At 35.0% G+C, this 26,108-nt stretch overlaps 1 protein-coding gene and 2 long non-coding RNA genes across 3 annotated transcripts in view; 2 read left to right on the top strand and 1 right to left on the bottom strand.

The window, feature by feature from the left end:
- Positions 1–26,108, bottom strand: part of crb (cell polarity complex component crumbs) — a 103,443-nt gene that overhangs the window by 76,724 nt on the left and 611 nt on the right. The window lies entirely within an intron of this gene.
- On the top strand, positions 25–16,470 carry LOC141483346 (uncharacterized). Its single transcript, XR_012466021.1, has 2 exons — positions 25–163; positions 15,854–16,470. It is a non-coding gene; the product is annotated as an uncharacterized lncRNA (long non-coding RNA).
- On the top strand, positions 20,230–21,358 carry LOC141483345 (uncharacterized). The gene is made up of 2 exons (XR_012466020.1): positions 20,230–20,867; positions 20,943–21,358. It is a non-coding gene; the product is annotated as an uncharacterized lncRNA (long non-coding RNA).

Consider the following 26,108-nt stretch of genomic DNA (forward strand, 5'->3'; position numbering starts at 1 on the left):
GCAAACTTTGCACAGATTGCATACTGAGCATTTTATCTTAGTACAGTGACCGGATCAAAGTCGCAATGTCAGCGTATAATTCTTTATAAATATTGAGGGAGGTCAAGATCATTAAGAGACAGTATTCATTTGAGTATCGATTGATCATCAGTGGCAGTATAATGTAAGTTTTTTGGTGTTTTAATATATTTTTCTTATTAACATTTGAGTGTGAGTTTATTTAAAGTATTTTTTCCGTTTCTTTTACAATAAATATTTAATTAAGTTTTAAATGAGTTCTTTCATTATTTTGGATGAATGAATGAATGGGTGAAACAGCGAAATAAAATCCTCTCGTTAATAGCCAAGCGAGAACTGAGCTGCGACAATAACGCAACACAATTTTTTAGTGAAAATTAAACAATCATATAACCAATCTAACCTTAAGATGTTTTCGTTTGATTAGTTAACGTGGCAAGTGTCAAGTCAACTGCGCAATGTTCCAACTGTTCCAAAAAAACTAAACCTTGAAGAATTGGGGTGAAAATTTTAAGCTGATTTAAGGTGAACGAGCATTCATAATGATCACATACAATGATCAAGTTATTTACTAGTTGCCCTGCTCTGGATTATCTTTTTCGTAATAATACAACTAAATAGTATGAACTTGGTCATTAGGATTGCCTTCCAAAAGAGTTTCTTCCTCTTCCACCAAAACCAGTCGCTCCAGTAAACAAAAATACCGGCACCAAACCCTAAAAAGTGGCTAAAAAGATGTCAACGCTCCGGGACGAAGCCAAGAACAACACTTCAGAGTCAGAACTCTCAACAACAGAGTCTTCCGTCGAAGGTGACCATGAAATGTCGGTTGACGACAATAGGCCTGAAAAATCGATTTCGTCTATACAGGGTGGCCCAAAACAGCCATCCCAAACTCAAAATCAGGTTGAAAACCCCAACGACCAGGGAACTAGCTCCCCTCTCCCTCCGCGTCCTGAGGTGCCCCAAAGCACCAGGAAAACATCCTCAATTGTCGTTCGCCAGAAGGACAAGTGGGTTAAATTCACAAAGCTGGCTGCCTTCCATAAGGTAAACTTTACCAAGGCAGTAAACATGGCTGACGGCATCAAGGTTCAGCCTTCTTCGACCGAGGACTACAGGAGTGTGTCCAAACTATTGGTGAAGGAAAAATCCCCCACCACACGTATACCTTACCTGAAGACAAGCAAATCAGAGCCGTCTTCAGAGGAGTCCCGGAACAACATCTGAGACCGCTGATATCGAGGACGCCTTGGTTGAAAACGGTTTCCAACCATCATCAACCAAACAAAGCAAAATCAGAAGCATATTTATGACGTCTGGGATCTCCTTAACGTAAAAGTTAAGGTTGAGCCCCAACACCAAAAGACACTGGTAGGGCAGTGTCACCGATGTCAGCGGTTCGGGCATAGCCTAGCTTCCCATTTGCGTCAAATACGCCGGCAGACACCTTTCAGGTGAGTGCAAGAAGTCACGACCAGATTCGCCCAAGGGCGTGCATACTGCAAGTATTCCCCAGGGTTCACAGGAGGATCAAAGTAGTTGCAAATGCCCCCCGAAATGCACCCACACCTGGAAAGCGTCCTGCAGGAGCATCTGGCACACGCCCGGGAATGAGCTACGCAGGAGCGGCCAAGAGAGGTAACACCTCCGCCAGGCCGACCGAGGTGCCCAGTAGTCCCCGTTCGTCGAAGGTTAGTGACATCTGTTCCGCTCTGGACCAAATGAAGAAACTCTTCATTCAGTTCCCCGTACTCGAAAAGATGTTTACGGTGAACACCAACGTGCTAACTAGAACCTGTTAATGGCTAGACAACCAACATTGCTTAGTTCTCTTAAGGTTGTATTTTGGAATGCCAACAGTATTTCAAACAAGAAATTAGATTTTGAGAATTTTCTAATACAACAAAACATCGATGTTGCACTGGTGCAGGAAACCCACCTGCACGATGAACCTTTTGGTATTCCAAACTATCGTTTTTACTACAGAGAACGCGTTGGACGTGCTGGAGGAGGAGTTGGGAATTTTGTCAAACGTAATCTTCTTCACGTACAATTCGGCATTGATTCGGATCAGTTACATGGCATGGAAGCCTCCAACTGAGAAGAGGTCGTCATAGACTAACCTCAGTTTACAACCCTCCGCGGAATCGTCTACTCCCAGAATCACTGGATGAAATGCTATGTCGACAAATACCCCCACAATTGCTGCTGGTGACTTCAACGCCAAGCATAATCTGTGGGCAGACTCACCAATGCGAACGACCGAGCGCTCCATGCGCATGCTGACAGGCATGAGTATCGAGTGATGGGTCCAGATGAGCCCACATTCTACGGTGGGGATTTAAGGCCTGACGTGCTTGATATCACACTGCTCAGGAACGTCTCCATGTCCTGTGAAGTGTACACTTTGTCGGAACTTGACTCAGATCATAATCCAGTCATCATGATGCTGGGTGATGACCCCCCTCCCCAGGATTATCGCACCACTAGGTGAGCCTTCAAGGCTCACCTAGTGGAGACACGTACAGACCGTGAGCCGCTTCAAACTCGCAACGAATTGTCCAGGACAGAGTGTCCTCTGCGGAGCTACAATGAGTTTCCTACCAGGATAAAGAACCTTGCCAAGAAAAAACGACTCAGACGAGTTTATCGGTGGACTCTCTACCCTGGAGACAAGACTGCGGCCAGCAAAATGGCCAACTAGGTTAAACAGGCCATCACTGACTATAGAAACGAGAAGAGGAGCGGGTGTTTGGAATCGCTGGAACCTGGGGATGACGCAGGCTCAAGAAGGGGAAAACCGCTCCCTCTCCTCTTCACGGACAGCGCGTCATCTGCTACTCCCCCGCCGAGAAGGCGTTGGCCTTTGCAGACACAATGGATAGTCAGTTTCAACTTAACGTTGATCCGGATGATGATATTGACCGTGATATCCGGCTGGAACACCGGGTTCGGCGCATTCTTAGGGAAAATGATGACGACGTGAACCGTCCAGCTTCGGACGAAGAACTGCGGGGGTACATTAGGGCCTCCAAACTCAAGAAGGCTCTGGAAATTGATTTCAATCAACAACAGGTTGTTGAAGCAGCTCCCGGAGAACTTCATCAGATACCTGCTGGACATTATCAACAGCTCAATAACTCTCAGATACTTTCCTCGAAGATGGAAGCATGCCGTAGTTGTCATGATTCCAAAACAGGGCCAGAACCCGCTGTTTCCCCAGACTCATCGTCCAATTAGTCTGATTTGCTCAACAGCTAAGTTGACTGAACGTGTTGTGCTGCAGAAGAAGTTGTGCTAACAGAAGAAGTTGAAGACTGAAATGTTCTGCCTGACGTACAATTCGGCTCCAGGAGGGCACACTCCACCGAGCTGCAAGCCCTGAGACTGGTGGAAAATTCCATCTCAGAGCTGAACAACAGGAAGACAGTCCATCTCGTCCTCCTCTGGATATTTCGAAAGCCTTCGACCAAGTCTGGCACGAAGGCATGCTACACAAAATGCTCAGGGTCTGGTCCGGTGGATTAGGTCCTTTCTGAAAGGCAAAACATTTCAGGTCCGAGTTGAAGGAACCCTGTCTCCCGTCAGGGAAATCCATGCTGGAGTGCCTCAGGGAGCTGTGCTACCTCCACTACTGTACAGCCTTTACGTAAGCGACCTTCCGAGGTTCGATCACGTGAAGGTTTCCCTTTACGCCGATGATACGGCTCTCCTCGCTTCTTCCATGGGATGGGCGTTGGCAGTAGTCTACATGCAACGCGCATTGGACGACCTGGAACGCTGGTACCTCGACTGGAAGATTCGGGTGAATCCAGAAAAAAATCAGGCGATAGACTTGGGGAGACGTAAAGTTTCTCCAGGCAAAAGGGTCACGAGTCAAGTACCTAGGTCTTTGTGTAGACAGCCGACTCACCTGGGCAAATCACATTGATTATATCAAGAGCAAAGTGCAGATGAGGATAGCTAAACTCTATCCTCTGGTCAATAGAAATTCAAAACTTAATCTTAAAAATAAGATTTTACTATACAACACGATGTTCAAGCCTGTCATCATGTATGCTTCAGGTGCTTGGGGACAAACCGCCCCGTGAAACCTCTCCATTTTGGAAAGGTTGCAAAACAAACTTCTCAGGATGCTGGTGAATGCTCCATGGTTCGTGCGGAATGAAGCCATCCGCAGAAATGTGAAGCTATTAACTATACGGCAGTCCATTGAGTCGAGGAATCAGAGAGTTTTCAAATCAGCGGAAACTCATGATAACCCATTAGTCAGGGAAGCTGTAGATTACACTATAGACGACCCCACTCGATTCAGAAGGCCCCCGTCGCTCAGTTGAGTGAAGGCCCACAACGTCTGTTAAAATGAACAGTTTGTTCATCAAATACCCCAGTCAGGAAAGGGTACACAAGGCCAGAGCGGCATAGAGGTCATTGACCTTTATGTCGCCACCAAAACACCTTACGTTATGAACCATTCGTCTTCCTGTCGAATCTCAGTTGAAAGGGTAAGGGAAAAAATTTCCAACCTGATGAAAATGAAGATGACTATGAAGGGTGCATCAAGGTTTATCGGTTAAAATTAATGTAAAACCAAAATATTTGAAATTTTGTTAAGCAAATGATTTTAGTGTATAATAATTTAATACATTGAAATTTAAAAATTTTTTTTTTGATCGATTCAGCTTGGGTTGAGATGGATAGAACAGATGTCAGTCTGTACCTTTCGGTGCCGATTGCCATACTGAATCTCGCCCATTTACTTATTTTTTTAGTTCACATGTATGAATATAATTGAAAATTATTAAAAGACCTTTTTTTATTATTATTATATATACGCATGCACTGACAGTGTGGTTGTCTTACTTTCTCTTACAACTCTTACAACTTACAATCGTTTAAAGTCAGGCAAAATCGGTTTCAAACAAACATACGAGTGAAGCTAATATAAGCGTGTTGAGCTTGGCGCCCACTTATCCGGCACAGCACAGCACAGCCCGTTCCGTCAAAATACGGATAGGATAGGAACAATGAAAATTAATGTATATAAGTGTATATGTAATAGTTTGAAACACTTTTGAATAGGTTAGGAAATGTTCATTCGAACATATTTTTCTGATGTGAGCAAACGCGGCACCCAACACGAGGCTAGCTTTCTCATGTGAAATTTTGATTTAATATGTGACAAACACGTTTTTTGACATGTTCATAACTTCTGCCTACTATCACTCTCACTTTAATTCGACGGTTGTCTAGAACCATTTGGTGCAGCCTTAATCAATATACATATAATGAAATGGAGTACATAGTATTACCTACTGTTTGATATAGATAAACCGGTTCAAGCTGGCCACAAATAGCTCCAAATGAAAAATTAATGTTTATTAGAAGAATTAATACAATCAATAAATAGAAGCAAGATCAAATGCGAATAATCTTTGTTTGATCTTTTGTACTTTATTGCAAAACATATGTTTCTTTCATTGCCGTTTCGATCTGTATCTGTAAAATACTCTATAACAGCATTCACCTTAAGCCTGGGGGGCTGAGACATGGACTCAGTTTCATCTTGTTTGATCAAATGAGAAATAATGACGTGAGAAATGATGAGCCCCATCATTTCGCGGAAGCTAGAATATTCCCTATTTCGTTTAGTAAAACAGTGAGTTAGATTGTCCTATATGGACGTGTATCATAAATATATATTTTAAACTGATACGTACGCCAATGGGAATCTATAGTTTCCAGACGTCGCGTCGGGCAAAGCAACAGGTCACTGGTCATTAGGTAATGAACCTCTGGTAACTGTACCTTTTGGCGGCATATAATTTGTGCCGTAATCCGTAAAAGTTTACGTCTAGCAGAGTACTCAACGAATAATAACGGAGGTTTCTAATTCACTAAAGTTTTCAACATCGATAAGTCCTATGGCTTGTGGTAACTAATGACTTTCAATAAGTCTGAAATCAGAATAAATCTATTTACATAAAAATAAATTTTTGTTGTAAAAAAGTGTGTGGTGATAAATATCCATTGTTAAAAATATTTGGTTAGGAGCTGTTTGTCAGATTGTCATCCCACACTTTTACATCAAGCCACAGGAATTATTGATGTTGACCACAAACTTAAATTAGTTTCGATTTATTTTTGATTTTTTTAATTTGTGTTGCTATTAAAGCGTGTTTTTAAGTTTTTTAAACTATTATTTATTTCCCACTTTTTAGTTTGGCTTGCTACTTCAAGTCTATTTGTTTTAATATTGAATATATACGCATGCACTGACAGTGTGGTTGTCTTACTTGCTCTTACAACTTACAACCGTATAAAGTCAGTCAAAATCGGTTTCAAACAAACATACAAGTGAAGCTAATATGTACAGTGTGACCCATTTAAAATGGAACCACCCCTGTAGAATGTGCATTTTTCAATCAATCTCAATTTTTTTTATTGAAATATTAAGCATGAAAAACTGTATCTTGACACTAACTTTCACAATTTTAGTTTCATTTCCAAGGCACTCTATGGTTTTTTTTGTTTGTCAAAAACGGCAAAAGTTTATTAGGCAATTTTTGTTTTCAAATTTGACTATACCACTGGATTCGTAGTCGTTATAAATCAAAACTGTCAAATTTTCATTAAAAAATATTTGTTAACAACGAAGTTACAACAACTTCAATTTTGGAAACAAAGTATTTGTTTGTAATTTTTATTCAGATTATAGACATATTTGAGATCTGACAACACTGTCATCACCAAGTAGAACACCAGTGAATTTGTACAGTGAAAATCCGAAGTCAACAGCTCAATGCGTTCTACAGTTATAACTCCTGAAAATATGGTAATGTGAGAGATTTGTGGTGCAAGCGTTTTGTAATAAAAATCTGACTACGCCACTGGATTTGTGGATAATATTCTCTTAAAATCATTCATTTGAGTGTAGGTTAGGAGAAGTGAAAATTAAAATAAAAATTGAATAATTGAATAACAGAAAATTAAAAGTTCATTTTCAAGTTACGCAGTAGTAGACCAAGTTCAGAATCTCATGTCATGGGATCTCCCAATTGCGCTTTTACCAAATCTTGATAGAATCTTGAAGTATTAATGGTCATACTTGTAAGATTTTTGGAAGTTTCCCAATAATAAATAATAGTACTTTTGTAACAGCGCACCTGGAAAATCACATTTTATGATGAATGATGATGTAAAAAAATCGAATATAGCTCTTCTGGATCTGGAGATATACAGAAAAAACAAAAAAATCCCAAATTATTTTTTTTGTCTATATCTTCTTTATTCGCAGACATATTGAAAAACTGTCTACATTTTGCTATTGGTACTTGATGTCGGCTAACCATGAATCTTTTATATAGGGTATCATCTGACTTGGGCCATCCCCATCTTTGAATTTCTAAATACGGACCTGTTGTGGTTTTTGGATCGTAGACGTTCACTTCTTACTGACAAATTAAATTTTATTTTATATTTCGGGATGTTTCGGTAATATCTGATTATAATTGGGTAAATTATTCTATTTTAAATTACGGCCCTGGAAATTGGTTGACTGAGTTAAATAAAAACACAATAGCAACTTTCACGCCTCCCTATGTATCGTAGAGTTTTTAGAGTACCTATTCGTATTTTTTCATATTTCCATTGCACTGAGCGTTTTTTACAATTGACTTCGAATAAGAAAACCTTTTATTATTATCTGAAACATATCTACAACAAAAATATATTATATGTGTTTTGATGAACAGAAAAAGAAACGATAGCAATAATAACATTCGAAATGAACACTATAATTGTAATGAAAATTGAAATGAAGTAATTTATATGCACAAAAAAATTAATTGCACAACAAATGTTCGAATTGGAGTCCTTCCATTTCGATACAAGTAATGGACCAATAACATGGCCTGCAAGATCACCAGATCTTACTATTTTGGACTATTATCAATGGCGGACATTGAAAAATAGGATTTACGCTGGCAGAGTCGCAACAATGCTGCAAATAAGTGTATTAAGAGCAATAAATAATATGAATTACCGAGTTCAAAAATGCCTCGGAATGAAAGGAATCCAAATTGAACATTTATTGCGCCATTAATTTTTTTGTGCATATAAATTACTTCATTTTAATTTTCCTTACAATTATAGTGTTCGTTTCGGATGTCATTATTGCTATCATTTCTTTTTCTGCTCATTAAAACACATAAAATATATTTTTGATGCAGATACGTTTCAGATAAATCATAAAAGGGTTTCTTATTCAAAGTTCATTGTAGAAAACGCTCAGAGCAATGAAAAAAGTATGAATAGGTACCTAAAAATTTAAAAAAAAATCTCGAAAAACTCTACGGTACATAGGAAGACGTGAAAGTTGCTATTGTGTTTTTATTCAACTGTCAACCAATTTCCAGGGCCGTAATTTAAAAAGGAATAATTCACACAATTATAATCAAATATTACCGAAACATCCCGAAATATAAAATTTAATTTAATTTCTCAGTATGAAGTGAACGTCGACGATACAAAAACTACAACAAAAATACAGGTCCGTATTTGAAAATTCAAAGATGGGGGTGGCCCAAGTCAGATGACACCCTGTATAAAAGATTTTATGGACATATTCTAATAGCTCACATTAAGTGCCAATAGCAAAATGTGAACAGATTTTCAATATGTCTGCGAATAAAAAAGATATAAACAAAATAATCTAGGATTTTTTGGTTTTTCCTGTATATCTCCAGAACCAAATAAGCTATATTTGATTTTTTTACATTATTGAATAGGTCTTCAAAATACGAGACACTTGACTAAAATTCTCAAGTTTCAAACATGACTGAAGGATAAAGTGTCCAACAGTAAAATACATTCCAGACTCTTGATTGATAGTCGTGTCAAAAACACAAAACGGACAGGCAATCCTCGGAAGTCCTCAGAAACAGCTCTGATTTTGATGTTTTTTTTTCAAATTTTTGTTCTTATATATTATTTGAAATCAGAAACCCATTGAAGCGAGTAATAAACTATATATATATTGTTTAAACAATATACATAAAATTAATATAAAAAATGCGGTTTCATGTGGCTTTTCTTGAAAAGTTCTTCATATATTGATCAATATAACAGTACATTAGATATTCTCATAATAACTATGGCATCAACGTTGAAGTTGTTAATGCCGATGATAATGATGAAACTCAAGCAGAAATAATAGATATATTAGTTATACTTCAATCGATGATGCATTTAAAGAAGAAATCCTTTAAAGAAAAATTTAAGTTTACAGTTGTCCTTTTGCTAATCCTAATCTTAAGGATGTATCAGAGCTTTATTTTTCTATCGTTGAACTTGTGACTGAACTGTTTTAATATGTTTTTTTGCTGCATCTTCTGTCGGGGATAACGAAGTTTAATAGTATTTTCAGAAACATACTAAGTGACTATTGAATCTTGAATGATGAAATCAACAGCTAGATACTCGACAGGGATTGAAGTGAATTATTGTAAATACCTACCTGCCCATTTTCTCAGATAAATATAATGCACTTTTGCCTGCAAATGGTCTGACAATAATTCACATTGATCCCTGTCTGGTTTTATCATTCAGGGCCAAATTGCCAATTCAGTATATCTCTGAAAACCCTGTTCGCTGTTGTTCTTTGGAGCTAATGCTATGCAATATTTGTATCTCAATACTTTCATTAAAAAATACTTCTTCGTGTGGTTCTTCAATCATGAAAGTTTCAGAAGCTACACTTCTGACAACTAATAGAGTTTTTTAAAAAGATTATGTTTCTTTTTATCGTGAAGAGACGATTCAGTTATCTCGTTCAGTGAATGCATAAATGCTAAAGTTATGATTTGTTGTAATATTAGGATATTTTATTAATTTATTTTTTGTCGAACAAACTCGTTATAACGCCATTATTACCATAAAAATATTGTTTGCTACATATATATACAGGGCTATTCAAATTCGTTTCTGTACATGGGGATCTCGTAAACGATAAGAGATAGAGTGTCGGTTGAATTGGCCCTAAATGATGAAACCAGACAGGGATCAATATGAATTATTGTCTGACCATTTGCAGGCAAAAGTGCATTATATTTATCTGAGAAAATGGGCAGGTAGGTATTTACAATAATTCACTTCAATCCCTTTGAGTATCTAGCTGTTGGTTTCATCATTCAGGATTAAATTGTCACTTAGTATGTTTCTGAAAATACTATTCAACTTCGTTATCCCCGACAGAAGATGCAGCAAAAAAAACATATTAAAACAGTTCAGTCACAAGTTCAACGATAGAAAAATAAAGCTTTGATACATCCTTAAGATTAGGATTAGCAAAAGGACAACTGTAAACTTAAATTTTTCTTTAAAGGATTTCTTCTTTAAATGCATCATCGATTGAAGTATAACTAATATATCTATTATTTCTGCTTGAGTTTCATCATTATCATCGGCATTAACAACTTCAACGTTAATGCCATAGTTATTATGAGAATATCTAATGTACTGTTATATTAATCAATATATGAAGAACTTTTCAAGAAAAGCCACATGAAACCGCATTTTTTATATTAATTTTATGTATATTGTTTAAACAATATATATAGTTTATTACTCGCTTCAATGGGTTTCTGATTTCAAATAATATATAAGAACAAAAATTTGAAAAAAAAACATCAAAATCAGAGCTGTTTCTGAGGACTTCCGAGGATTGCCTGTCCGTTTTGTGTTTTTGACACGACTATCAATCAAGAGCCTGGAATGTATTTTACTGTTGGACACTTTATCCTTCAGTCATGTTTGAAACTTGAGAATTTTAGTTAAGTGTCTCGTCTCTTACAGGCAGACCCTAATAAATACAACCATTGAAATTAACCAGAAATGAATTATAATGAGCAGATCTGCATTTGGCGGCTGACAGATATAGAGAAGTTAAATAATAACCTTTGATGATTGATGAAGATTGAACAGTTTATTTTTTATTTGGATATCATTATTTTGAGTTGTTAATATCAATCATGACTTTGTCAGGGTCTGCTATGAAGTACATCAAATCTGATATTTCTGTTTCAAAAACTAACTCGATTGTTAAAATTTCTGCAGAATATGTTACTAGGGGTATGGTTCCAAATTTTTTTTGTGGTTTTTATATAATTGAATGGTAATGTAATGGTAGGTCGGTAGCCGGGCGGTTCGACGTGGGTGCTTTGTTCACTCTCTCAATCGACCGATGTGTGAGTCGGTGGTTCAAGCCGCAGGCTGAACGATCGATTTTTACTTGCTATCGTCTAAACCGTGTTAGGAATCACACGTTATATGTAAAGACCTTGTTAGTCCTTCTGAGGGTTGCCATTCGTAAGGGTGTGACAGCGGGCTAACGGGAAAACATACTTTAAACATATTTTCATTTTATTGTAATTTGTATAGAGTTATGAAAAAATAGGAACATGTGTGATAAAATGTTTGGGATATAATAACCGGTTTCTACAATGTAGCACACTTGAGATTTCCTTTTTTTTTGTACAGATTAGGTCATAGTTGTAACCTAAAAGATTACAAATTTGAAGAAGAAGGTATTTGAGACAACCTAAAATATAACAAAAATCTGTTTGCAGAGGATAATAAGCTGTGGTTAGTCATGACATTCAAAAGAAATAACCCGTGATAAAATGGAAATATTTTGAAAAGGAAAAAAGAATTGCAAAGAGAAAAAATTTTACATATTAATTGTTTCTATCTGCAAAAAGTTCTCATGTGTTTGCCTATTTTTGGTTTGAAAAAATCGCCGCTCCAAACTATTACTATAGTACATATATATATATATATATATATATATATATATATATATATATATATATATATATATATATATATGCTGAACTGGTTTTTCCGGGTATTTGATCCGTGTATGTGATATTATCTCTAATTTCACCGACGTTTCGACAAAATCTCATTTGTCATTATCAAGGTGTGCTGTTACGTGTTCAGAAATTTGTTGACCTTGCTCAACTCACTTCTTACTATAATGGTAAAATGGTATTCGTTGTGTTCAGAAATAGATTAGTCCATAAACCCTGTACTACCTACTATTTAAACGTTGTTGAGTTTTACCTGCGTTCTTCTTCTTCTTAGTTGACCTCATCTCCCCGTTAAGGTATTGAATATGAAATCTGAAGTTTTCACGGATAGGAATATGCTGAACTGGTTTTTCCGAGTATTTGATCCGTGTATGTGATATTATCTCTAATTTCACCGACGTTTCGACAAAATCTCATTTGTCATTATCAAGGTGTGCTGTTACGTGTTCAGGAATTTGTTGACCTTGCTCAACTCACTTCTTACTATAATGGTAAAATGGTATTCGTTATGTGTTCAGAAATAGATTAGTCCATAAACCCTTTACTACCTACTATTTAAACGTTGTTGAGTTTTACCTGCGTTCTTCTTCTTCTTAGTTGACCTCATCTCCCCGTTAAGGTATTGAATATGAAATCTGAAGTTTTCACGGATAGGAATATGCTGAACTGGTTTTTCCGGATCAAATAGAGATAATATCACATACACGGATCAAATACCCGGAAAAACCAGTTCAGCATATTCCTATCCGTGAAAACTTCAGATTTCATATTCAATACCTTAACGGGGAGATGAGGTCAACTAAGAAGAAGAAGAACGCAGGTAAAACTCAACAACTTTCGACTTTTGAGGGTTGTCGTTCGTAAGGATGCAACAGCTGGTTAACGGAAAACACAGATTTTAAACAGATTTTTTTAGAATGTTAACGTTTTGGAAAACTGTCCGTTTCTGTTTTCGAAAACCAATAAATTCCCTTGTAAAGCGTGTCTCAATCGGAAACATTTATCGAGTTTGTCTGTCGTAATCATTATACAAAATGTGTGAAACATGTAGTAGAAATGTGAATTTCAGTAGGAGTTGAGTAAGAGTAAGAAAACTTCAATAAATGTAATCTAATAAATGTCGATTTCCACCACAACAAAACAACAACTTTATCGATTTCGACAAAACAAAAACGAGTTATCAGAATGAGAAACATTTTGTTTTGTCAACAAAGAAATGTCCCGTTGGCAGGCGGAGGATCAAAAGGTTTCGTCTGTGTTTTTCAAAGAGTTGGCAATGTGGAAACGGTCGGTAACTATTCAAATTCGTTTCTGTACATGGGGATCGTAAACGATAAAAGATAGAGTGTCGGTTGAATTATGGCAAAGTTGCGTATTTTAGAGACCTATTCAATGATGTAAAAAATCGAATATAGCTCTTTTGGTTTTGGAGATATACAGGAAAAACCAAAAAATCCCAAATTATCTTTTTGCCTCTATCATCTTTATTCGCAGACATATTGAAAATCTGTCGACATTTTGAAATTGGCACTTGATGTCGGCTATCAGAATATATCCATGAATCTTTTATATAGGGTGTCATCTGACTTGGGCCACCCCCATCTTTGAATTTTTAAATACGGACCTGTATTTTTTGTTGTAGTTTTTGGATTGTAGACGTTCACTTCATACTGAGAAATTGAATTTTATTTTATATTTTGGAATGTTTCGGTAATATTTGATTATAATTGGGTGAATTATTCCCTTTTAAATTACGGCCTGGAAATTGGTTGACTGAGTTGAATAAAAACACAATAGCAACTTTCACGTCTCCCTAAAGATGTTCAGAACAAACCGGAATATTTATGAAACTCAGATTTTACAATCCTATTTGAATAATAAAGTGGTGTATGTACTATTAATTTTCTGAAATTGTATTACGAATTTATAAGAATTATAAAATAATTCACCTAGTAGATCCTTTTGAAATTACAATCAATCAAACTAATATTTTAGTGACCAATAGAATTGAAGATTGAGGAATATATTCAACACCAAACTGACCTTCGAACAACCAAATAATATCTTTTTTATCTGGTTCAATAATTTAGTAGATTCCTTTTATAAATTCGTGAGATATTTATGAGATGTGCATTTACATAATTATACTAGTTGACAAGCTATATAAAAAAGTGAAAATTGTGTACTACTATTATTTATTATAGATTATGTCATTGTCAAGCATCTCTATAGATCAGTTTCTCCTAAAATGTTACAGTTTCAAGATGGCTTCATGAAAAAAAGATCCACTGTTAGTAATCTTAGCAATGTTACCCAATTTGTATCTGAAAACTTGGATAGTCGTGCACATGTGAACATTATATACACCGACTTTGCTAAAGCTTTTGATAAAGTCTCACATCCAATTCTTCTAAGAACCCTGAAATATGATTATGGTTTTCATCCCAACCTGATAAAATTTTACATTTCATATCCATCTAATCGAAAACAAAGAGTAATAGTGGAAGGGCATAAGTCCAGTCCATTTATTGCATCGTCTGGAGTTTCCCAGGGTTCCAACTTGGGTCCTTTGTTATTTATTTTATTTAAAAACAGCCTTGTGAAAAATATCACATCATCTTGCTACTTGTTGTTTGCAGACGACTTAAAAATTTTTAAAAGAATATTAACAGTTGAAAATTGTGTACATCTACAAAACGATATAAATAACATCGTTGAATGGTCAAACAAAAAACAAATTGTTATTCAAACGTTGAAAAGTGTAATACTATGATCCTCTGTCGAAAAAAAGTCAGTATAACATACAGCTACGAGATGGACGGTATAAAACTCAACAGAACTCGAGAAATAACAGACCTCGGTGTTACTTTTGATTATGAATTGTTATTTAAATCTCATATAGTGAATATAACAAACAAAGTCTCAAAGATGTATGGGTTTGTAGTCCGCAACTTTAGGCAATTCAACAATATTACCTGCATCAAACATTTGTATATCACTCTTATTAGAAGCATTTTGGAATATGCTTCCATTATCTAGTGTCCTTAATATAACTGTCACGAGTATAGCATTGAAAGAGTTCAAAACAAGTTTCTGATATATCTTCACTTCAAAGAAAGATGATACAGAGTGAAGTAGACGATCCCTGTCTTCTATCAAAAATCAATTTCAATGTACCTGCTTATGAAACTAGATCGTTTCGCACATTTTATATTGAATCGGCAAGAACAAATTATTATCAAAATGACTGTGATATCTTCTTCCAAAATCGTAATAGTTTTAGAAATAGGTTGTATGAAATTGAACTTTCTTGTCATTTTGCTGTATGTAAAAATCTATTTGTGATATTTACCTTTCCTACTCTGTAACTGGGTCATGGGTCTGTAGAATTTGTAAATAAATAAATGAGTTATGAACTATTACCATTCATTTAAAAATATTAAGTAGAGTTCGATTATAAGTGAAGGAATTGAGTGACACTTGATGAAAATCCACGATAAACGTATTCAATAACACATTGAGTCGGGAAAGAGAAGTGTTGGCTTTCTACTTCAACAAATGTCTTATTCCGAAACTTCGAAGTCCACCCTATGAGGATGGCAAGATTCCGTGCAAAGGGAAATTTTATATCGTAACTCTTTCATATACTATATTGTGATTAAAAAAATATTCTGTAATCAAAAATTCAACTAACATCTGACGAGCCTAACATACAAATATTAAACTATACAAACATCGTCCTTTGGAATTTATTTCATCTTATTCTGCGACAAAATCATAAATTCAAACAAGAAAATGGCGGTGTTCCTGTTTGAAAATTTTCTTCTTTTTGTAGATCCCCTAGCATGTAGCGATAGTAGTAGATATTCTTTTTAATTGTGAAAAATTCTGATTGACTTTTTCATCTAGCCATATTGGATTCCGTACTTCGAGATATATAACTTATTCATTTTTACAAAAAGACCAACCAACAGGAGATCAACAGACAGGAGACCAACAGACCACGCCACTGAAGATGACTGCCGCAGTTGCAGTTGAAACGTTTGGAGATTGTAACCAAACAAGACCACGGCAAAACCCGGAAACCAACCAAAGCATGGCAAGTTATTGTGCATCTGAGATAATTTCACAATAGTTCGTAGAGAAGTGAGGTATAAATAATAGCAGTCTTCTTCTTAAAGAGCTACAATTCAGTGAAACTTGAGAAGTGCATTCCATCGAATCTACCAAATGATTAAATATTTTATAAATGAAAAGTATATTTGTATGGCATTAACATCTTGTGTTGTAGTTAAACTTACTAAATTATAAAACAAGTTGCTCTCGTACGAAAAGTAATGTCTATGACGGAAAAACTTTTAATTTATAGTATTACTGACTTTTGTCTGAACGTATTTTAAGCGATTAATTAACGTTAGGAATGTAGGGTTTCATATTACGCTACATTATTCTATTATTGGGTTATAAATATAAGGTACATCACTTGAAGTGAAGAATAGTTTTAAAATGGGGAAGGTTCCCCAATTTGGGTTATTACAGCAAATGCAAGTTTGAAAACAATAAAGTTGAGTTTAATTCATGAGTTTTTCAAATTCACTTCGAAAAGTATTCAAATTGATGTTTCAAATGTTGGGTTTTGATTTTTAAAGGGATTTGTTTCTAATTCACATATTGGCAACAGCGCCTATATCAATTTGAAATAATTCATACGTACCTAGATATTCTACTTTAAATAAGGAAAATTATCTTTATAAATCAACAATTAAGGCAAAATATAAATTATAGTTCCATACCACCTCCACAGGCCACATAAACAACAGTTATTTTGTTATTTATTTATATAGAGGAAGATAGGTTAGGTGCACGAAATGTCATATGTCACAGAATGTCTCGGAACTCGGAACATAAGTAAACAGAACAGCACGCCTCTGAAATACGTCATCTTTGTTTGTTTCATACAGGTAACATATTCATTGTCCTTTATTAGCTATAACCGATGTTGCCAAATGGTGAAATAGAAACGAATCCCTTTAAATATTGAATGCATTATTTCATTCCTCTTTTTCAAGTATTTAAATAATTTTTTAAAGAAAAAGGTTGAAATAATAACTTTAAAATGCGTTGTTTTAGAGCTCTTTTATGAAAACTACTTGATTTTCGTCAGGAGGAACATTCCCCATTACTTGGTATAGTATATACGATACGAATGGCAGTTTCTTTGTATGGCATGGGCGGCGTGATATAATACGAGGCTAATCCTTATTTTTATGTGCGAGCTTTTATATGTATGGTGTTAACTAGTAAATTTGTCAGACCCGGTACATTAGTCTTTCATATAGCTGTTCGGATTGACTTCCTGTAGACTATACATCTATTTAAGGAACGTATTGTTCTTAAGGCTTTCTGGGCGATTTTATCTACATGACAGTCAAAACAGAGTTTTCTGTCCAATATAACTCCTAAATCAATTGTATTGTCAGTAATTGTTCGGTAATATTAAAATGTATGATGGGCAGCACCCGACGAGGGAAAGTTATGTGATTACATTTTTGTATATTCAGTGTGAATCTATATGTTTGGCAAAAAGTGGAGAACCTATCAGTGCCCCTCTGTAAAAAATGATAATATGTCGATTTAGTGATTAGGCAAAATATTTTCATGTCACTAGCATACAACAAAATTTTTGAAAACTCGAAAGGCATTTTTCGACATTATCAGGATAAATTCTGAATAGTAGTGGTCCCAGATATGTATCCTGGAGACACCTGATGTAGCTCTAGCTAATTCGGATTTGCAATTGTTTAGTGCAGCATTCTGATAACGCTCATTAAGGTATGAGTACAACCTCAACAAGCAACCGTGTGCACAACAATTCCTGAATTTTATCAAAAAAGTAAGATGAAAAACTGTGCCAAATGCTTTTGAAAAGTTAGTTCACACGGTACCGGTAGATATTGTCCGCTCCAAGTTGCCGCAGATGTCCTGTACGTAGGGAACCAAGGTACTCAGTACAGACCTTCCCCTGTAGAAGCCTTGCTGGGTAGTTGAAGTACAATTCTTAACTATAAAATATATTTCAGCGTGAATGATTGACCCAAATAATCACCCAAATAAACTCAACAAAGAAATGGGTTAGTAATTTGTAACATAACTCGCCTCCCCTCCTTTGGGTATAAGTATAACCTGAGCTATTTTCCAAACTTTCAAAAATTTACAACTATGCAACCAATTGTAATGGCTCTATATAGTAAACTATTTTGACAAGATTTTATGAATATGACTGGGTATCCATCTGGTCCACTATAGTAAACTATTTTGACAAGATTTTATGAATATGACTGGGTATCCATCTGGTCCACTACCTTTACTTGCATTCAAATTTGATATACCATTCGGTGCTTTATTCTTTTTGAATCAAAATTATTAAATAATTTATCAGAAAGTCCTAGTAAAGAAAGTGACTTGTCGGATTGATAGACACTTTCAAAATATCCTGAAAATAGTTAACATATAGATAGAAAGTCATTAGAGCTTTTATCATCGAATTTTATTTGATTAGGTATTGAAGAATGCTGCTTTTGCTGTGTTCCGAATGCCTGACATATCTTTCACAGTATTGTTCAATACTAATTGCAAACAATTATAAGAGAAGTTAGCGTCTGTAATGTAATGTAACGAATTAAAGAATCAACTGTTTTAAACAAATTTATTTTTAAGAATATTTCTCTATCACAACTAATTTATATTCAACACTTAGCAACTAACGCTTAATTTATCTTCACTGTCCGAATTCTTTATTTAAACGCACGATTCGCTTTCTGAATATAGACTCCCTTTATGGACGGGAAGCAGGGCTTACATACCAGTAAAATCGTTCTAGATTTATCTAGAGGTCTCTGTACTCGTCTATTCTTTTCGCAGCGGTTCGCGATGAGTCAGATGTTTGCTGGCTGAAATATTAGTCAGGGCCGGTTTAAGATTCGTTACAGTAAATACGAAAGAGTACATTTTCGGTACAGACACACTTGGGATTAGAACCCGGTTCTCCTGTTCGTTAGACAGGCGCATCAACTTTGCTATCGCAGCTACCGACAGACAAGACGTTTGGAACTACAAGTTCCATTCGACAATGGCTTACCAGCCTCTTTTTTCTCTACCCGTGACTCCGGCAGTGAAAGTCTATGTTCTTATACAACCAAATGAACGGAAAAGAAATAAAAGACAATAGAATAAAAGATCAATATTCTGATACATGAAGTTTAGTTGCTAAGTTCAGCAATATTGACAAATTTCTTTGTCTTCGCACTAACACCACGAAATAATGAATGGAGAATGTGCTTGGGTTGTTAGCCTGCTTGGTAACTCCGACAGAGCAGTTGGTAAATGCGCATGTCTAGGGAACAAGAGAGCCAGGTTCTAATCTCGGACGGGTCACATTTTTTCAATTTGGTTTTTCTTTCTTATATGTCTGCATACCGCATTTTAGTACCGAATAAAAGCGGCACGGTTCCACTATAACACATAAATGAAATATCGTCGCTACATTTCAGTCTTGACAATTAATTTCCGGAAGTCCGCATTAGCGATTTGTCATGCATAAGACAAAAAGTTGCACAATAAAGTTAACCGTCTTCAAATGTGATGAACCGTCAAGGATGATATTGATTTTTCACCTTGGCGATAAACATTTTACCAGTGTGCTAGTATTGCTGTCAAACTCATAGTCCGGTCAAATTAGACAAAAAAATAAGATTAAAACCACCTAAAGTCTCACCCAGCTGAAAAATCAATAAGATTCTTTAAAATATGATCAAAAATAAAATTTGAAAGTTTTTTGCGATTTTCAGCAAAACGGTAAGTTTTATCATAAAAATACTTCAAACAAAAATTGTAGATCATAATATTATCTACAAAAAATGTATTGATACTTTTTTCCTACGAGCCACCGTTTTTGAAATATCACGATTCAAAAATTAGTTAAAGTTTTAATCGTCATAATATGCATGAATATGGAAATATATTCATCAATAACTTTATCTACTTTTGCAAAGTATCAAAATCATGTACTATTTTTACACGCAATAACTGGCTGTGATACGACATCTGCATTTTACAGGAGGGGTAAAATAACAGTTTTCAAAGTGTTTGAAAAATAAAATTTAGTTCAATGTGCTGAAGTTTTCAAAAATAGTAATTCAGCTCGACAAGAAATTATCACTAACGGCATTCGATTTCTTCTTTCTATGTATGGAGCTCCTAAAAAAACTACCTGCTTAGATAAGTATAGATATGTATGTTTCGTTAAAAATACCAAAAGTAAAAAACAAGTAGAACCTTGTCTTCCTCCAACCTCAGTTGCTGCTCATCAACATCTTTTTCGGGTATATTATCATGTTCAAGTGTGGCTTGGTTATCAGCTGGAGTCTACAGACTGGGGTTGGCAGTTGGTCAACAATTGTAGTGCTTAATGTTGTTGCAAAAAAGCCGGACTGTTTTGTTCTCTTGCATGTACACGTTGTCAAGGCCGGTCGTGCTCTAATAATGAATCACCAACAGTGGAGGATCCGTTTGATTCCAATGAGGCGACATGCGATACATCGCTATTAACGCAGTTTACATGTACTCAGGATGAAGATGAAGAAGAACAAGACGAACAATAATTTTATGAGTTACAATTTTCGTCTAAAATATTTTTATGATAAAACTTACAGTTTTGCTTGAATATTTTTTTTCCATACAGGGAAATAGGGAACTTTCAAATTTTATTTTTAATCATATTTTAAACAATATTACTGATTTTCAGCTTGGTGGGAATTTAGGTAGATTTGAATGTCTAAATTGACCGGGCTATCATACGCACTCGATTCAATTTTTTGCGAATGTTTAAGGACTTTTTGTAAATCCCGGCAAAATACTATCCCATGCGCACCTTATATTTCGAAATTAATAATTCCGTAGCTGAAACATGTTATATACGTAATTTATTGTGATTTTTCCATTGCCTAATACCCGATTGAAATTTTGTATCATATTCACTGAATCAATTTTCAGGTGATTACGATTATTGCAATGTTGGAGAGGTCGACGTCAATATGTTCAAGGTGAAAATCATAGTGGAATTTCGTCAGAACGACAATGAACTAATCACTGACGGTCCAATCCGATCCGGGTCCGAGGATAAACAATTTTTATCTTAGATTAATAGTTCTTAATAGCGACCATGTACTGCAAATCTCATTAGGAAATACTCAGTATGATATGTCGAACAAATCAATTCGAATAAATATAAATGAATGGTATGAGAATGCAATGGGGGATTCGCTTCAACCGTTTCGGAGAAACTGACTTACTAGGATACACAGCTCAACTTTTTTATATTTTTGTATAGCATCTGATGCAGTTCTGAACATTTTTATATCCATATAGAGAGGAAGTTACAAAATCTTCAGTTTACTATGAATATAAAATTTTTATTTATCATAAAAGATAAAGAGTTCACATACATTCAACTAGAAAAGTAGGTGATTAAATACAGAATGTTCAAAGATGTTCAAACATCTTGAGTAAAACATATATGTACGCAGTAGTAATGATTTGGTTCTGCCAGCTCAACGGATAAAATAATAGATGTTTTATATAAGAAAATCATCGGTGGACGGTTGATAAAAATGGACCTGATATTATTAGAATGTTCGGATTTCTAATTTTATTTTTTCAACATTTAACAATATTACTAAATCTCTTACATCAGTTGTTTGTATCACTCATTTTATGAACACATTTTTTACATATTTCTGCCCTACCACCAGTTCATAGAGGTATCATAATTAATGTCAAACACAATGCCAAAAAAATTGCGTTGAAAACAATGGAAGATTTGGAGAAGATTCAAAAGACGGGAGACGAACTTTCAAGCTGATTGAGACATTTCATAAAAAATTTTTTTTTGATTGATATTTGCATTTTTTTACTATTTTATACTCTCAGCTACGAAGTACATCTTTTGATTATATAAATGAAGGATCTCTTATTAGCCATTTTTCAGATGTTAAAGATCTCACTGTCCAAGAAAACTGTAATATTTTTGGAGTTGTTGAAACATGGCTTTCTGATACCACACCACATGAACATATTCAAATCAATGGTTACAAGTTCATTAAATGTGATAGAGGGTCGAGAGGCGGGGGATAGGTATATATCTGCCGTCTAATTTTAAATTTCATATGATTAAAAATCTTATTGATGAGTGTTTGGAACAGTTATGGATAAGAATAATATATAATAAGAAACATATGGCAATTGGAGTATTTTATAGACCTGGTTCTAGATCAAAATTTGGCGAATTTTTCAATATTTTAGAGTTAACTTTAAAGAAATCGTTCTTATCTCTAATGAAACAATATGAGGAGGCGACGTTAACATTGATCTCTTGTTTCTTGCTAAAAATAATACAGTTTCAATAATACAGAAATGTTTAGACTGCATTGATAGCTTAATTTAAAACAATTAATTAATACGCCAACAAGAATCACTGATATTACTTCAACTTGACTTGACTTTATTATAGTATCCAATGAAGCAATAGTTAATCACTAGGGCACCCAGAACACATCTCACATTTCTGATCATTATTTAGTGTTTGGTGCAATTCAACATGAAAATTATAGAAATGAGGAACAGTTTTATACATATGAAATTTGAAGCGTATCGACAGAGATCATTTGCTGTTATTATCACCCTTCGATGACATTTTATTTTTTCCGTCTCGGACGGTTCGTTTATGAAGGTTTTCCCGTGTGTGGTCCCAGGTGTGTTTTCACACTACTCTTTATTTTTCTCAAAGATCCATTTTACAATCTGGTTCCGTATAAAAGATTTTGGTACACACATAGCTGGTTTGGTATCTATATATGGAGTTGAGGTTGCCAGGTGTTTCTGTAGACCATGTTCTTGGGATGTCTGTTTATTCTCCACTTTTCACCACCTCTAGTAAACAAGATATGTGAAAAGGGACTAGACTACAGAAAAAAGTAAGTTTTCAGGTTTTGCCTGGACAGTAATACTGTGATTTTTGGACTATACTCATTTCGTTTTTTTGATGATGAAAGTAATTTGAGCATCGCATCTCAAACGGAAATCTACATTCCTAAATATTTCAACTTCCTCTATTATAGGTTCTAGGATAGAAAGTGAATAAAGGATTTTTTTGAATCTATGTTTCTTCGGAGTCATAAATGATCATGAATCGCCATAAAAAAGTTCGCACAATATGAAAAACTTTTATTATTAATGTTAATGAAATGAAAGAAAATCTAAAGAGGTCTACAAATGTGAATAAAGTAGAGTAGAATGAGTATATCACCGAAAATAATTTTTTAGATATAATAATAAAAATAATACATTTATTATTTACCCATATATAAAGTGATACAGAGTAATTTCACAATACTAAAAACATCTAATGAAGGTAAATGAAAGGAGAACCGATAGACTCTGCAGCCAATTCTTCCTCATGCCCGATATAGAGGACCACAGTAGCAAATATGAGTGTAGCTTGTATTTGAAAACAACATTTGCAAGTGAACATTTTTAAAATTCAAAATAATAGGGGTATCTTGGATATATTTACATTTTTTGACATCCCATGTATAAATATAAATATTACTGGAGTTTAATCCCAACACCAAACCGTTATCTTCAAGAGGAGGATTAAACTTCCTCTTGAAGATGATCACTTGATTATTGAAAAATAATAGTTTGGTGTTGGGATTAAACTCCAGTAATATTCATTACTACACCAAAGGTTCCAAACAATGCATCACAAATCCCATGTATAGGTTAAAAGAATATCAACTTCCAATAGGCAACAAGTTTTATGAAGGATATTTTTTTACAATAAGAATATTTCAATCAAGTTCAGGCTTTTGACACTCTGTATATCCTAGCCCAATCTATCTGAGAGCTATACTATATTTTCTAATCAGAAAACTTTCTACTTTTTTACTGAGTACTTCTCAAGACAACATTCCGAATGAAACAGGCAAATTTATCCTAGTATGTTAATGCTTTTTAGAAAAATGAATGACTGAATTCAGTGATTTTTTGGAATTGAATGCGGTAATGAATTGAAGTTGTTCCTTATAAATTAAATCTGCTATATAATTAATTATTAATAGATCAATACAACAGTATTTTTTGTGATATATGAGTTCAGATACCAACACAATAAAAATGATGCACAGTTCAATCACAAGGCACATGTCAAGAAAAATATAGTTATCTAACCCGTATTGTAGTAGAGAATAGAATCTAACAAGTTTATAGAAAGCATGTTGCATCCACTTCTATCTTCTTAAGAGTATTGTCAACTTTTGTATTAAATCTGTTAATGTCTTGAATTCTGGTATCTCTAACTTTAAAAAATATCTATGTTTCGAATTGTCGAATGATTTTTTTTTGTTTTTAGCTTCTCCACTATTGCTAGTTATTTTAATTAAAAGTCATACAGTAGTACTTAATAATTATGAGTAGATGAACTGGTTATGAAAATTGGCAAATTCCATAAGAGACAAATCGCACATTAAGCTGTGTTCATTTAATACATATATGTGCACTCGATTAGCTCACTTCGCTCAACAAGCGTTTGATGATGCAGATCTGTTTTCTCAGTTCTATATTTGGTATTGGCTTTTTCTTTTCAAGTCTTATGTCTACGAGATTTCCTTTTTTGAGATCAAACCGCTCGTTAATACCTAAGCCTAAGAGTATTTATATTCCAAACTTTGAAGTCACGTAGATAGCTATAGCTACATGGCCTACGTGGCCATGTTAAATGTTACCTAGAAATGCTAGGTCTTCTAACTGAAACCATAAACATGTTGTTGGCTCTTGGTGACTGCTTGCATATGTAATGTGTTCAATTCTTGGTAACCAGGTGTTGCCCATCTTTGCATCACGTCAAAAATAAGGAAAATTCATGGATGAAGAAAATATGAAAACTGCAGACATGTGTACCTGGCTTATTAGCGTCATCAGTACTGTATAGCCAAGTGTAAGGTTAGGTTACACTTGGTTGCAGGAAACAGCACAAATGCACTGAGTCGTTAACAGAAGCCACCCACACTTAGTGGTTCTGCTTAGGTCACCTCGGGTTGGAGATTTTACTAAAGTTATTACGAAAGCTTCAGCTTGACACACTGGTCCAGTATACAATACAGAAGACAGTTCAGCGAGTGGATCTGATATACATAAAAAAGTGAGAATTCATGAACACGTGTCTGCAAACTGCCGACACGTGTTTCTGGCTCATTAGCTGTCACCAGTACAGTATAGCCGAATGTAAGGTTAGGTATACAATACAGAAGACAGTTCAGTGAGTGGATCTGATACACAAAAAATAGTGAGACACGTGTTTCTGGTTCATTACCTGTCATCAGTACAGTATAGCCGAGTGAGTGCATTTGTGCTGTTTCCTGCAACCAAGTGTTGCCTAAGTGAGGTTAGCTCTAAACTCCAGACATCACCAAAAGATGGCGAATGAGACTTGGCAAAAACGGTGTGGAAATAATCCTTGTGAGGATCAAAAACACAGAACACAGAGCAAAACCTGGAAAAGTTGCTCATGTTGTAGACTAAAAACTTCAAAAATCATGTAAAAACTGAAGTTATATGTTTGTGATGACAAGTAATAGCACAAATTTCAACTTGTCATTCCAGATAGAATCGAGCATTCATTAAATATATTTTGCCCTGCTGACCCAGTGATCACATGATATCAAATCTGTATCTGCTCGCTTGGCTCCAGATTTTTAAAACAAAACACACCTCCTGAAGACAACCCAATTTCTAACAAATCTGGAATAATTTTTATGAAAACTGATTTACTTTCTCGATATCCCATATCAAATATCAATTTTAGTATATGTTTAGGTCCATGTACATACATACCTATCTTATTGAAATACCTGCCATAAACTCTGAATATGATATGAAAAGGCCATCACAAAAAAGATGCTTAGCAGATTATCCTGATCAACAGATTTTAAGATATTTAGGTACTTGTGGAAAAACACTTTGACGAGTTTCTTTCAGATACAAGTCCAATTCAATGATGTTTCTTAATCAATATATAATGGTCAGATCCAACGACAAAATCATCAGATATAATACTATGAACTCTTTCTCTCAGTTCAAACATTGTAAGTAGTGGCAATAACC

The sequence above is a fragment of the Leptinotarsa decemlineata genome, unplaced genomic scaffold, assembly GCF_025532065.1.
Source record: "Leptinotarsa decemlineata unplaced genomic scaffold, Ldec_3_MD MMD2_tig00003308_RagTag_RagTag, whole genome shotgun sequence".
NCBI lineage: Eukaryota > Metazoa > Arthropoda > Insecta > Coleoptera > Chrysomelidae > Leptinotarsa > Leptinotarsa decemlineata.